Below are 12,174 nucleotides of genomic sequence, written 5' to 3'. Positions count from 1 at the left end.
CTTCTTTGTCAGCTGTACTTCCTGGCTCAAAACGAACAGTGCAATCAAATTCTGTGACATATTCTTTGTGAGCAATGCCACTCTTGGTTTGGCATAATGCTGCATTCGAGGATGGTTGGAAGTCGGATATATCAGAGTTGGTTTTTCACAGTTACGACCTGAAAGCGTTCAATGAGTTAAGTAAAAACACTGATATGATTGTGATGTTTGTGCCATTTAGGGGTACACATGGCGGTTCTGTTTAATTGGCGTTAGGTTTACAAGATGAGAGATATGTCACAACTATGAGACATGTATAACATTTATGTATAATCAATCTGATATTGTTTATTGTAATACAGATTAATTTATTGCTTGTGTTTGTAAGCAAATAAATGGGAAAATAATGTTTTAAAAAAACAAAACAATAATTGCAAATTAAAGTGGAAGTCAACCTTAAACATTTCTTAACAATAATATGTTATGTGTGACCTCGCTCGTCTAAACATGACATTCTGAGTAATATTACATTTGTGGAATATGAGTTATGAAGCAAAATCCAGCCGTTTTTATCCATTTCAGGGGGCGGCCATTTTGCCACTTGCTGTCGACTGAAGATGACATCACAGTTGCTCAGGGCTCAGGCAACGACCAATCACAGCTCACCTGTTTTCTAAAGCTGAGCTGTGATTGGTTGTTACCTGAGCAACTGTGATGTCATCAAGTGCTAAAATGGCCGCTTTCTGACATTGATAAAATCTGCTGAATTTTGTTGCTTAACTCATGTTCCACTAACGCAATATTAACCAAAATACCGTATTTAGACTAGTAGCATATAGAACATATTGTCAAGAAATTTTTGGGGGCGTTGCCAATTAAGATTATTTTTTAAAATCCTTCATCCCGAGTCGTTGGGTACGCCGCTATTTTTCCCCTCATATAAAATGCCAGTGGGATTATGTTCAATACTGGATTCCCACACATTTTCCTGTCACGCTAAAACCTTCCAGTTGCGTGCTGGTGAGACATCCAGCGAGTGAGTTAAGTGCTACGAACATGCTTCATTTATCAGCACTTTTTTGGCAGCACATCTGCACGCTAGCTCGCCCGCTGCCACCAATGTCACCCAGCGCCAATAAACACGAGGAGGCCGCGTGTGCGCTGAGGTGTCTGCCCTCTCAGACATAATCACGCTGATTAGTTGCTGTAATCTGGCGGGCTGGCACTCCTCCTCCGAGATGGATGCTCGGTACACAATCCAGAACAGGCTTGCGTGCTCCTCCGGTGAACGCTTAACATGAGCGCTGCTCTGACTTATGTACTGCGTGTCTGTTTTAAATCAAAACCGCAGGCGAAAGAAGATCGAGTGCCATCGGGCCGTTTCAGACCTGGAGTAAGCATATTTTTTTATCCTGTTTTTGATGAAATATCACAAAAAAAAATAAAAATGCTTGACTTCCTTCCATCGGATGAAGTTTGAAAATCAAAGCAGTCAGCATGTAGAAGAGAGGAGCGGCTGTAATGCAAGCAACCCCAGCAGGAGGTCTCGTTCAGGTGCGGCCTGAATGTCACACTTTGAATCAAACCGGCCGGAATAATTGGACGAGGATGTGGGAATCGGGATGCCGAAACCCCAAATGATCAGAAAAGGGGAAACGGAGCTCTCAATGACCTTACTGTTACCCGCTCAACGAGGCCACACAAGCCTCCCCTTTTCTGATACCGGCCCGGCTCCCAAACCTCCAATTGGGTCCCATCTCAGGAACTCGCCTCGCTCTCATTTCCTGTCTGCGAAACAGCCGTCGCCTGTTTAAATTACGCCCCAGTGCCTCCCAACTTTCCTCTCTCACTTGCTTTCATTTGTATTTTTTTTTTAAAAGACTTTCCGCAAGATAAAGCATTGTTTTTCTTTTTCTTGCAAATACCTGGAGCTTCTTTGTATCTCGTTACTGATATTTTTTATATATAAATATTTTTAAGAAGTGTGCAATGTTTGGAAGTTTGAGGTTTTGGACTAAGAGTGACACCCCCTTCCGTTTCCTCTCCCTGAAGGATTCATACACTCCTCTCTTCTTTCTCAGCATACATATTTAAACGTTCGTTTATAACTCAGCCAGATGCAAAGCATGAGACAGTAGCTTATGTATTAGTGATAGACCGATATGTTTTTTTCAAGGCCGATACAGAACCGATTATTAGTAGTAAAGGAGACCGATAACCGATATTTCAAGCTGATTTTCATTTGCAGTAAAAGAGAAAATATCCATCCATCCATCCGTCGCTGTAAACACGGCGCAGGGATCGAGAAAAAGTTGGCTTGACGTTCAATGTTTGATATTCAAGCCTACCATCTAATTTAGGGACTGTCTACAAATTACATTCTCCAGGGTGACGTATCATCAAATCACCTTAACATAAAGGTTATATATTTTTTTTATTCTGACTGTTGTAGCAGCTGGCAATGATAAGCAACTACCTATTACAACTCCAATATTTATTATATCTCTCATTTTGGACAAATTGGGGACATTTAAGGGACAAAAATGACCAATGTTCCAAAATGTTCACCAAAAATCAACAAAAACACATTTTCTCATTCTGATTGCTGTAGTAGTTGTCCATGGTATGCAACTAACTAGGACAGCTCCAATATTTATCATCTCTCTCATTATGGACAAGTAGGGGACATTCAAGCCACTAAAAGGACCATAAATAATCAAAAATGTTTACCATAAATCAACAAAAACAAATTTTCTCATTCTGATTGCTGTAGTAGCTAGCAACGGTATGTAACTACCTACTACAGCTCCAATATTTATCATACCTCTCACATTCAGTGGACGAAAATGACCATAAATGTTCAAAGAATATTCACCAAAAATCAACAAAAAAGCATTTTCTCATTCTGATTGCTGTAGCAGTTTGTCATGGCAAGCAAATAACTACTACAGCTCCAATATTTATCATATTTCTCATTATGGACAAGTTGGGGACATTCAATGGACAAAAATGTTCAAATATATTCAACAAAAATCAATAAAAACACATTTTCTTAAACTGATTGCTGTACTAGCTGTGCATTCTACTTCAGTAAAGTGTGAGGAACTATAGCGCCACCTGTATTTTTGCTGTGAGCACCACAGCTTGTGAATGCATTGTGTACTAACCCTGCATTAGGATTTTTCTTTTTTTCCAACCCGTGTTCTGTATGTGTAGACAAAGCCTTAGTAAGCAAACTCTGACACCACATAAAACACACTTAACCACACACATAACCCGAACAATACTTGCAAAAGAGGAATAATTTAGGAAGGTGCGACGAGATAGTGTTGAAACCCCAGCTCAGGTTCATAACGTGTTTTGAAGCGCCGAGCCTCAAATGGATGTCACCCCATTTCAGCACATGTACGCGGCGGCCTCCGTGAGATGGACCTTGTTCTACTTTAACGACGAATAATGCGGCTTTTAATGAAAGTCGGAGAGTTCCTTAAGTCCAGACGATGTGGCCAACTCCCGGGAAGGCCGTTAAATGTGAATTTATGTCGTTCGTTGACATTTTGCTCGCACGTTCCAGAGAAATCGGGGGAATTATAAACCGCAGTGCTGTTTTTCTCCTCTCCCCGTATGCATAAACGTGGAGAAAAATGCGGCCAGTGTTTTACATTTTCCCCGTTGCACCGTGTGCACTGTGGCCGCAGAGGGGAGGGTGTTAACCTCTGTTGTAATCCCGCACACATAAATGTCAAATTACGCCAATTTGTGCGACAAATATTGAATGTCTGAAAGTCCTGTCCTGTTCCCCGGACACTCCATTACGCACACATGTACAGCTACAAAACATCGAGTGCGAAAGCTGAGCCAAAATTCTTTGTAAAGTAAAAGCACATCTCCTCCATCTACTTGAATTGTGTACATTAGTTATTGGAAAAATAATGCTATATATTTTTTCTTGACCCCATAACCTTTCTTCGTACAGTCATGTTCTAAATATGGGGTTGATTAGAATGCTTGAGAAGATCCATGAAGTTACCAGAATCTTTTAGAATGGTAAAAGAATACAACAGGATTACACCAAATTTTGTTAACGTAATAAAATAAAAACAAAGATGCTTTTAAAAAACAAAAACTAACTGAAACTACATTTTATGTTCACAAAAATAACTAAAACAAACTATAATTATAGCGAAAATGTCCTTTTGTTTTAGTCTTTGGTCATTAATTCAGTATATGAGACTTTGGGGATGATTTTAAATGTGATTTTAAGTATATTTATTTCAATATTAACTGGAAAAAGAACATTTTTTTAATCACTCATTCATACATACACAAGTTCACTTCATGTAAGCACTGGAAAAAGAACATTTGAAAGTTTGTCACACAGAAGTGATGTCATTTAGCATTAGCCAGTAGAAAAGCACCTTCTGATGATGGCGCTCCTAGGTGACAATTTTGCATGCTTGACTTTTGGCTCCAATGGCTCAGCCCACCTGCTTTTTCATTTCACTAAACTCAAATGCAACACTAAGGTAAGAAATATGTTACTTTTTTTTTCATTTACTGCGTTGTTTAGTAAATATTGTGCACAAGTAATACACTTTAAAAAACAAAACTATAACGAATATTGAAATTAACTAAAACGAAGCCTTTTTAAAATAATTAATAAAAATGAACAGAACCACCCTGAAAACAACTAAATTTAAGAAACAAAACTCAAAAGAAAATAAAAACTAAAGTGAAAATTCCAAACGTATAACACTTGTGTCCACACCAATGAGTGTAAACTTGACACTTTTCAAAGTTTACTTTTTTCACACTTAACCAGTGTTAAGTGTGTGTATAGTGTTAAAAATAAACAATTAGTAGTGTTGAAAGTTCTCTAAACTAGCGTTACTGCTAGACATTTAATTATGTCAAACTGCACTTAACTCAGGTGTTTAAAACCCATTTAAGTTATGCGGCCCACCGAGGGGCCTACGTCATTAGTGATCCATTAAAAAAAAAAAAAAAGCCGCGTATGCACATCGTCAGATGAGTACATGCCTGAACATGTTATACACCTTTTAAAATGTGAGTTTCTGGAGATTTGAATGGTGCCCAACATTTTACGATGCAATCATATCTACAGACTGAGTGAGCATTTATGTTACCCCGGGTTTTCACTGGATGCGGTTGCGGTGCGGTTGCGGTGCGGTGCGTCTTGACTGCGTGCTCCGGACGGGTCAATTTTTTTGTCAATCCACACCGGCTCCGCACAGCTGCGGTCCGGCAGCTCCGTCGCCGCCCACTTCCCAACGTGTCTCGCGGGACCGCGCGCGCGCGATCATGTGGCATTTCACAACGACAAACATACAGAAAGTCTGCTCAACAGAGAAGCAGAAAGATATGAGATTCCATGCAGCATCCTTTTTTGGTTGTCCTTGTAAAGTATATTAATAACGAGAGTCGGGTCAGTGCGGGTCCACTCTTTATTTCTGTCTTCCCCGTCCGGCTGCCGCTCAGTACGGCAAGCGAGACGGGCACAACAAGCAATCGCGAACATCAAACTCACAATACATTACAGTCCTTATAAAAAGGATGTGCCGTGTCATATATTATTTTGTGGTTTTCCACCTCCAATATAAACCTCTCCTCGTCCATGTTCGCTGGTGTCTAAACCGTGAATGAGCACATGGCCCGGCGACGCCCACGTCACGTTTTGCTGAAAAACTTGCGAAATAGGAGCTGGCGAGTATTTTATTCTGAAAGGTAACCGGAAATTTATTTTGAAACTGCCTCGGTCTTCCTGTCCCGCTCGATGTGTTTTGTGCTAGCTTGCTATTTGCCGGAGGCCTACCGCTGCGGCGTCCGGCAAAAATAGAAAATAGGCTATCCTTGCGGAAGGCTTGCGGCACGCCGCAGGCCTTCCGCAGTCGACACGCAACGCACCCGCAAGCGGTGTAAACTGCACCATTCGAATGAATGGAATCTAATTGCTTGCGTCGCCGGACCGCACTGCAACCGCACCGCAACCGCATCCAGTGAAAACCCGGGGTTAGACAATCGTCGATACGAAAACAAAATGGCGACTTACCATAGCACCGTCATAAATGTCCATAAATGTACACGAACGTGTCCCACTCCATCAAACATGGTCCCATTACATGACAAGGGTCCAGTCAAAGTATTCCAGAAAAATAGTTAGTCCATGCCACGCTTTACATGCATAAAGCCACGTTCTATGCAGCTGCAAACGTTACCAATTTCCATCAAACATCAATATTATTGATGCATTTATGATCGTACCTTCAGTTAGCATGGGCCGATTAGCCACGTACACGTCTCTACCTAAAGGCCTAATCATCGGCCTTTGATTGACACCTCACTTTAGCCAATCTGCAAGGGTTATGCCTTCAAAAACAGTCATGGGAGCCAATAAGCGTCTTTGCATAAATATGTCACACCCATTTTATATCCTTATGTAGCTTCGGCCAATCACAGCGGAACTGACTGGTGACTGACGCGTTGGCTAGCCAATAAAATTCTTCAAACAACGATATGGGGTGTGTCATACAAAAGTTTTTTGAACAAAAGTAAACTTCCTGCGCAAACGCCAGGGGGGGGTGTAATGCTTCGATGGGGCCGCGACGACAAAATCGTCACTGTAAGTGTATTCTTATTTGAATTATGACTTTGTTTTTTTGTGAGTGAATTATTTATTACTCGGAAGTGTGAGTGGTTAAGTAATGACTGCGTTTTTTGTATGACTCTTTGATTCTTTGACGTAGCAAACATGTGGGGGTGGGGGTGGGGGTGGGGTGCGTGCGCCATGGTGAGGCATGGCTGCCGTTTGTCATTTGCTTTGATGCTTCATTGAATAAAAATATACTGTTAGCAGGAAGGATTCCTACTTTTAGAACATATTCTCTCTACCATCACATCTTCCTTTTATTTCTCTTTCTATCCCCCTACTCATTTATTCTATGCACAACCGTTTTATAATTCAAAACATGTGTTTATGCTTCTATTACTCGTTTTCAGTAATACTTGGCTTTGTGGATGTAGGATAAGATAGCCACAAGTCTAAGCTTTCATTAGAGCCCAAGATCATTATTGTATGTTGAAGCATTCCAGAATAGAAGCCTTTTTTCACACAGCTCACCCAAATGGGTGCACAGGTCAAATGTTCATTTGGGGTTCGCCTGTACCTTTCCTTAGGTAAATGTGTGTAAAATGCTCATTTTTTTGTAGGATTATTGTCAAATTTGAACTGGAACTAGGGTTGACCTCAAGCTTTGATCCTGTAAATTCATTTTCAAGATAGATTTTGTGAAAAGAAATTAAGACGCACATAAAATTCGCCCTTTTTTTCTGTATTCAAAAATCCATAGCTCAGTGACAGGAACACTTACACAGATTCTGACTGTTTGGGAGAAAACTTTGAAATATTATCTTCAAAAAGAGACCAAAACTATGCTGATACTACAAATGGTTCAAGAACAGCTACAAATTTACTTTGGGTGCACATTTTTTAGGCGTTTTTGGCCAAAGTTGTCCCTGATTATAAGGGGTTTTAAACACTGATAAGTGTATTTGCACTAGTGTCAGTGTTAAAAATTTAACTGAAACTTTTTCCTCCGACCAAGGCCCTCAAAGCGCTTTATATTTTGACTACTGATGACATCGCATCAGGAGCAACTGTATCTTGCTCAAGTATACTTTGACAAAGTCACACTGGCCTGGGATCGAACCCACACGCTCAGGTTTGCGAGACAATCATTCGACCACTGATCCACAACAAACAACAGGATGCCTCGCTATTGAAATGTGGACCGTGCTGTAAATTTGAAAAGTTTCTCCACTGGAAATGAGGGTGTGGCCAATTTAACACTGGTTACATCCATCATCCACCCCAACACTCAAGGAAATTTACTCTGATAGTGTAACTTTTTATCATAACAATGTTAAAATAACACTGCCTACTGCATATTTGATCGAACACTGGAAATTTAACACTGACCGATTTGCTGTGCAAATGCAAGTAGCAAGGTGGCCCTCAAGTATGAAAATACTACACTGATGGAAGACACCAATGCAGAGTGAGCCACTTGGTTGCTTTACCACTCGGCTTACCCACAAAATTGTCTGGCATTAGGAGATGCACTCAGGCTTAATAGTGTGGCTGGTGAGTTGATGCACGTTGACGTGTAGGCCTACGTGTTGTACTTTCTGTCCAAAGAAGTCGCATGTTGAGAAACCAGCGGATTGATTGACAGCCCCACTGGTCGTTTGTATCAAGGTTGGTGGTCCCTTTGTCCAACATCACTCACTGGTTGTTGCTTGATCACATGTCTGGGATGGACGGGGTGACCTGTTGGCAGCGGGGGGTAACTGCGTGAACTCAAACTTTCAAACTTTAGATCACAGTGTTGATAGTCAGGCTTGCACACGGTTTGCTTCTTTAGCCATTTGTTGGCTGCTAAATGGACGTCTTACCAGTGTTCATCTTTCTTACTTCATATTTTGTCTTTAAACTAGCAAATTTGCTCAAATTATTATTATTATTATTATTATTATTATTATTATTATTATTATTATTATTATATAATGGATGGGTTCGTCTCTGTGTGCCCTGTGATTGGCTGGCAACTAGTCCAGGGTGTACCCCGCCTACTGCCCAGAGCCAGCTGAGATAGGCTCCAGCACCCCCCGCGGCCCTTGTTAGGATTAAGTGGTCAAGAAAATGGATGGATGGATATAATGGATGGATGTATGGTATTATGTTGTTTTTAGAACTGGAGAAAATAAATGGGCTCAGCCAAGTCGACCACAAAAATTGGTCGATACAAAAATTTCAATCTCGAAACAGGGCGATTATTATGGAGTTACACTAGGGAGAAAAGTTCTGTACTAAAAAAAAAAAAACTGTTGAAACTGAAAATCAATTTTACATTTAACCTGAAAAAAAAAAATGCTTCATACACATATTTTTATTTTGATTGCATTGTTTTGTTGTTGTTTTTTTTGCCCTATTACTGTTATATTGTCATTGTAAATGACTACATTGAAATTTATGCATTGACCCGAGCAGCAATGTTCTCCCACGATGCCTTCCCCTATGGGGAGCCGCTGCGGTGTTGCACTTTTTTTTTTTATTTTATTTATTTTTTTAATAAAGATATGTTCAAATTCGACATATGATCGCATTACGATTTTCAGTTGAGAGGGGCAAACCAAAAAAACAAAACAAAACGTGGAAGCACAGGACGACGCTGCTCTGCGCTTCCCCGTTGCCATGGTGACTCGACGAATCGGGGCTCCATTGAGGCTGTGCTGGAACCGAAAACGCAGTTTCCTATCTGAGGGTATGTCAACTCGTTGTTCAGGGTTAATCTCATAGTTTGTTGAACCTCCTTTGTGAAGTACACCCCTGTAAGCTATTTTTGGAACAGGTGCACAGGCTGCTCATGTCATCCTCGAGGCCACACCTGGCCTACCGTACAGTATATCTATTTTTTGTTTGTTTGCCAAGAGCTATGTACAATACAAGTGACTCGTATTCAATATAGCTGTTTACTAGGGGTGTGCCAAAAAATCGATTCATAAAAGAATCGAGATTCTCATTTATTAATCGAATCGAATCGATATTAATATCCAAAAATTGATTTTATTTAAATTAGAAATGAGAAAGAAGGGGGAAAGGCAGTTGTAGCCCACATGCTGTTTTTGTGGAACAAGGCACTTACAATACAAAATTAATAAATGTTTAAACAAAAAAAAGACACTTTAATGTCTCTGTTTGTCATTTTGTCTTGCAAAGCAGACTGGAGTAGATCATGACAATGTTGTGCATATCTGTAGCAAAAATCATTTGTCAATCAAATAATTTTGAATCGAAAATCGATTCTGAATCGAATCGTAGACCCATAAATCGTAATTGAATCGAATCGTGAGACAGTCAAAGATTCCCAGCCCTACTGTTTGCACATATGAAGCACATTAAAATAGACTCAAGTACAGACACCCATGTTGCACGTAGGTACCTCGGCAAGTATATGTGTGTTTTTTTTACGCTGGCAGGTAGGGGTGTGAATTGCCTAGTACCTGACGATTCGATTCGTATCACGATTCACAGGTCACGATTTGATTCGATACCGATTAATCCCGATACGAATTTATAAGTCGATTGTTGCGATTTTTTTTCATTCAAATTTAGAAAATACTAATCAGTAAGCTTGTAGAGTGTAAGATTTATATGAAAATGTATTATTTATTTATCTGAAATTTCAGTCTTATAGAGGTTGTAATCTGTTTCATGTTTGAACAGCATTAAAATAAAATATTAAGGCTTAATGTTCCGTTCATATAACATTCTTCCATGCTTAAGGTGTGAATCCTAACCCGAAGTCAGACGTTTTGTTGAATATTTTTCCATTAAAAATGGAAGTTTAAAAATCGATTCACACACACACACACACAAAAAAGGCAATGATGATAAGACGTTGAATCGGTAAGACTACCGAATGAACAATTCTGAGCTCTTAAAAAAAAAAAAAAAAAAAAAAAAAAAAAAAAAAAAAAAATCGCTTTTTTTTTAATTGAATCGATTCGAGAATCGCGCGATGTAGTATCGCGATATATCGCCGAATCGATTTTTTTAACACCCCTACTGGCAGGTATCCTACTCTTATCAGAGACGTTTATCAACATATGGAAGAGGCCAGATTCCGAACTGGAGGTATCCGATTTTACTTGATTTTATTCTTCTTTTTGTGTCACTTCAACCATCCAGCTTCTATACCGCGTAGCCCTTTAAGCCCTCGGCGCACAAGTGTTCCCTTTACTATGACAAAAAGAATTATTCAAATAGACCTTGTGAATGCAGCGATATCCTCTTTTTATTTGGGGTATGCAAAAGCTTAGTTAAACTCACAAGGGTCGCAGGTGAGCCATCCCAGCTGACATCAGGGGGAATGGTTGGTTACACCTCAGATCGGTAAATGCACAGTAGACAAACTACACTCACGTTCACAACTCAGGATAATGTAGAGTCTCCAACAAACCTAACATGCGTGTTTTTGAAATGAGAGTGGAAACTGGAGTCCTCAGAGAAAACTTAAGCTAGCAGGAGGAAAACATGTAAAGATTTGAAGTGAAGGGCGGATGCGTTAACCACTCACCACTGTGCTGTCTGCAACTTAAATCATAAAGTGTAACTCCATCTTAACTTAGCGACTTAGAATCACTATTGTTCACCAATATGCTAATTGTTGCTAATGTAATTGCGACAGGTGACACAAACACACACAAAAAAACTTTTATTGCATGTTATTTTAACATTCATCCCAAGAATCTGGTTTCCAACGCAGAGCAACGGGGAAGAAGAATGTTGAATGTTTGGCCTCACCAAGCACAGCAGGGGGTCACAGCCTACAAGTTATTATATTTTTCTGCCAATATGATTACATTTGGGAAGGATAGATGATGCTTTTATGTAAGGGTGGAAAAAGTAGCTCTGCACAATTTTAGGCCAATTTTGCTTTCGTAAATAATCTTTTTTTATGGTCATTTAAAAAAGGATAAAGGTTATGCTGTATGCTACATTCCGATGCACACAAGATGGTCCGTGCAGATGTTGTTAGTATTCATTCATTCATTCATTCATTCATTCAATTTTTCATTCATTCAATTTTCAAACCGTGTTTGAAACAAAACATTAATTATTTGGTAGAGAAGAAACATGTGTTACCATGTCAAGCTTAAAGCTACCCTATGGAGGAATTTGCCCAAAAATATCTTTGCAATAGCCTTTTTTTTTTTTTTTACCATATAAGACTCAAACATCTTCTAATTAGCGGATTGACACTTTATCTGTTAACAGTGCTGCAAGTTTCTGGCCAAAAGTTTTCAGACTGGATTACGGTTTGAATTTCCTGCCCACTGTCTGCGGCTGTGACTGCATGTGCGAAATGTGTACGTGAAGAAGAGTGTGCAGTTTCATTTTTGGGCCACACGTGGCAGTAGCGATTTAAAATACTTTTTTTTATTTTTTTTATTTTTTTTAATTTTTTTTATTTTTTGCATTGGGCAGCTTTAAGGAAATAAATTAACAAATGCTAGCATTCTTCTTCTGTTCAAATTCTTCCAGGACAACACTACAGTGTCCCATCACTTGATGAGTTATTTTTAGAACAGGCCCATGCGCTTTTCATGTTGTCC

General features: G+C 39.6%; 1 long non-coding RNA gene across 2 annotated transcripts in view; it reads left to right on the top strand.

The window, feature by feature from the left end:
• The first annotated feature begins 6,552 nt into the window (after window positions 1-6,552).
• The window catches only part of LOC144017847 (uncharacterized), an 80,894-nt gene continuing 75,272 nt past the window's right edge, over window positions 6,553-12,174 (top strand). For both annotated transcript variants that reach the window (XR_013283275.1, XR_013283274.1), the window contains exon 1: window positions 6,553-6,619. This is a non-coding gene — a long non-coding RNA (uncharacterized LOC144017847). The remainder of the gene's footprint in view (window positions 6,620-12,174) is intronic.

The sequence above is a fragment of the Festucalex cinctus genome, chromosome 1, assembly GCF_051991245.1.
Source record: "Festucalex cinctus isolate MCC-2025b chromosome 1, RoL_Fcin_1.0, whole genome shotgun sequence".
Taxonomy (NCBI): domain Eukaryota; kingdom Metazoa; phylum Chordata; class Actinopteri; order Syngnathiformes; family Syngnathidae; genus Festucalex; species Festucalex cinctus.
Note: the sequence above shows the minus strand (reverse complement) of the source record. Positions and strands in the feature narration are given on the sequence as shown.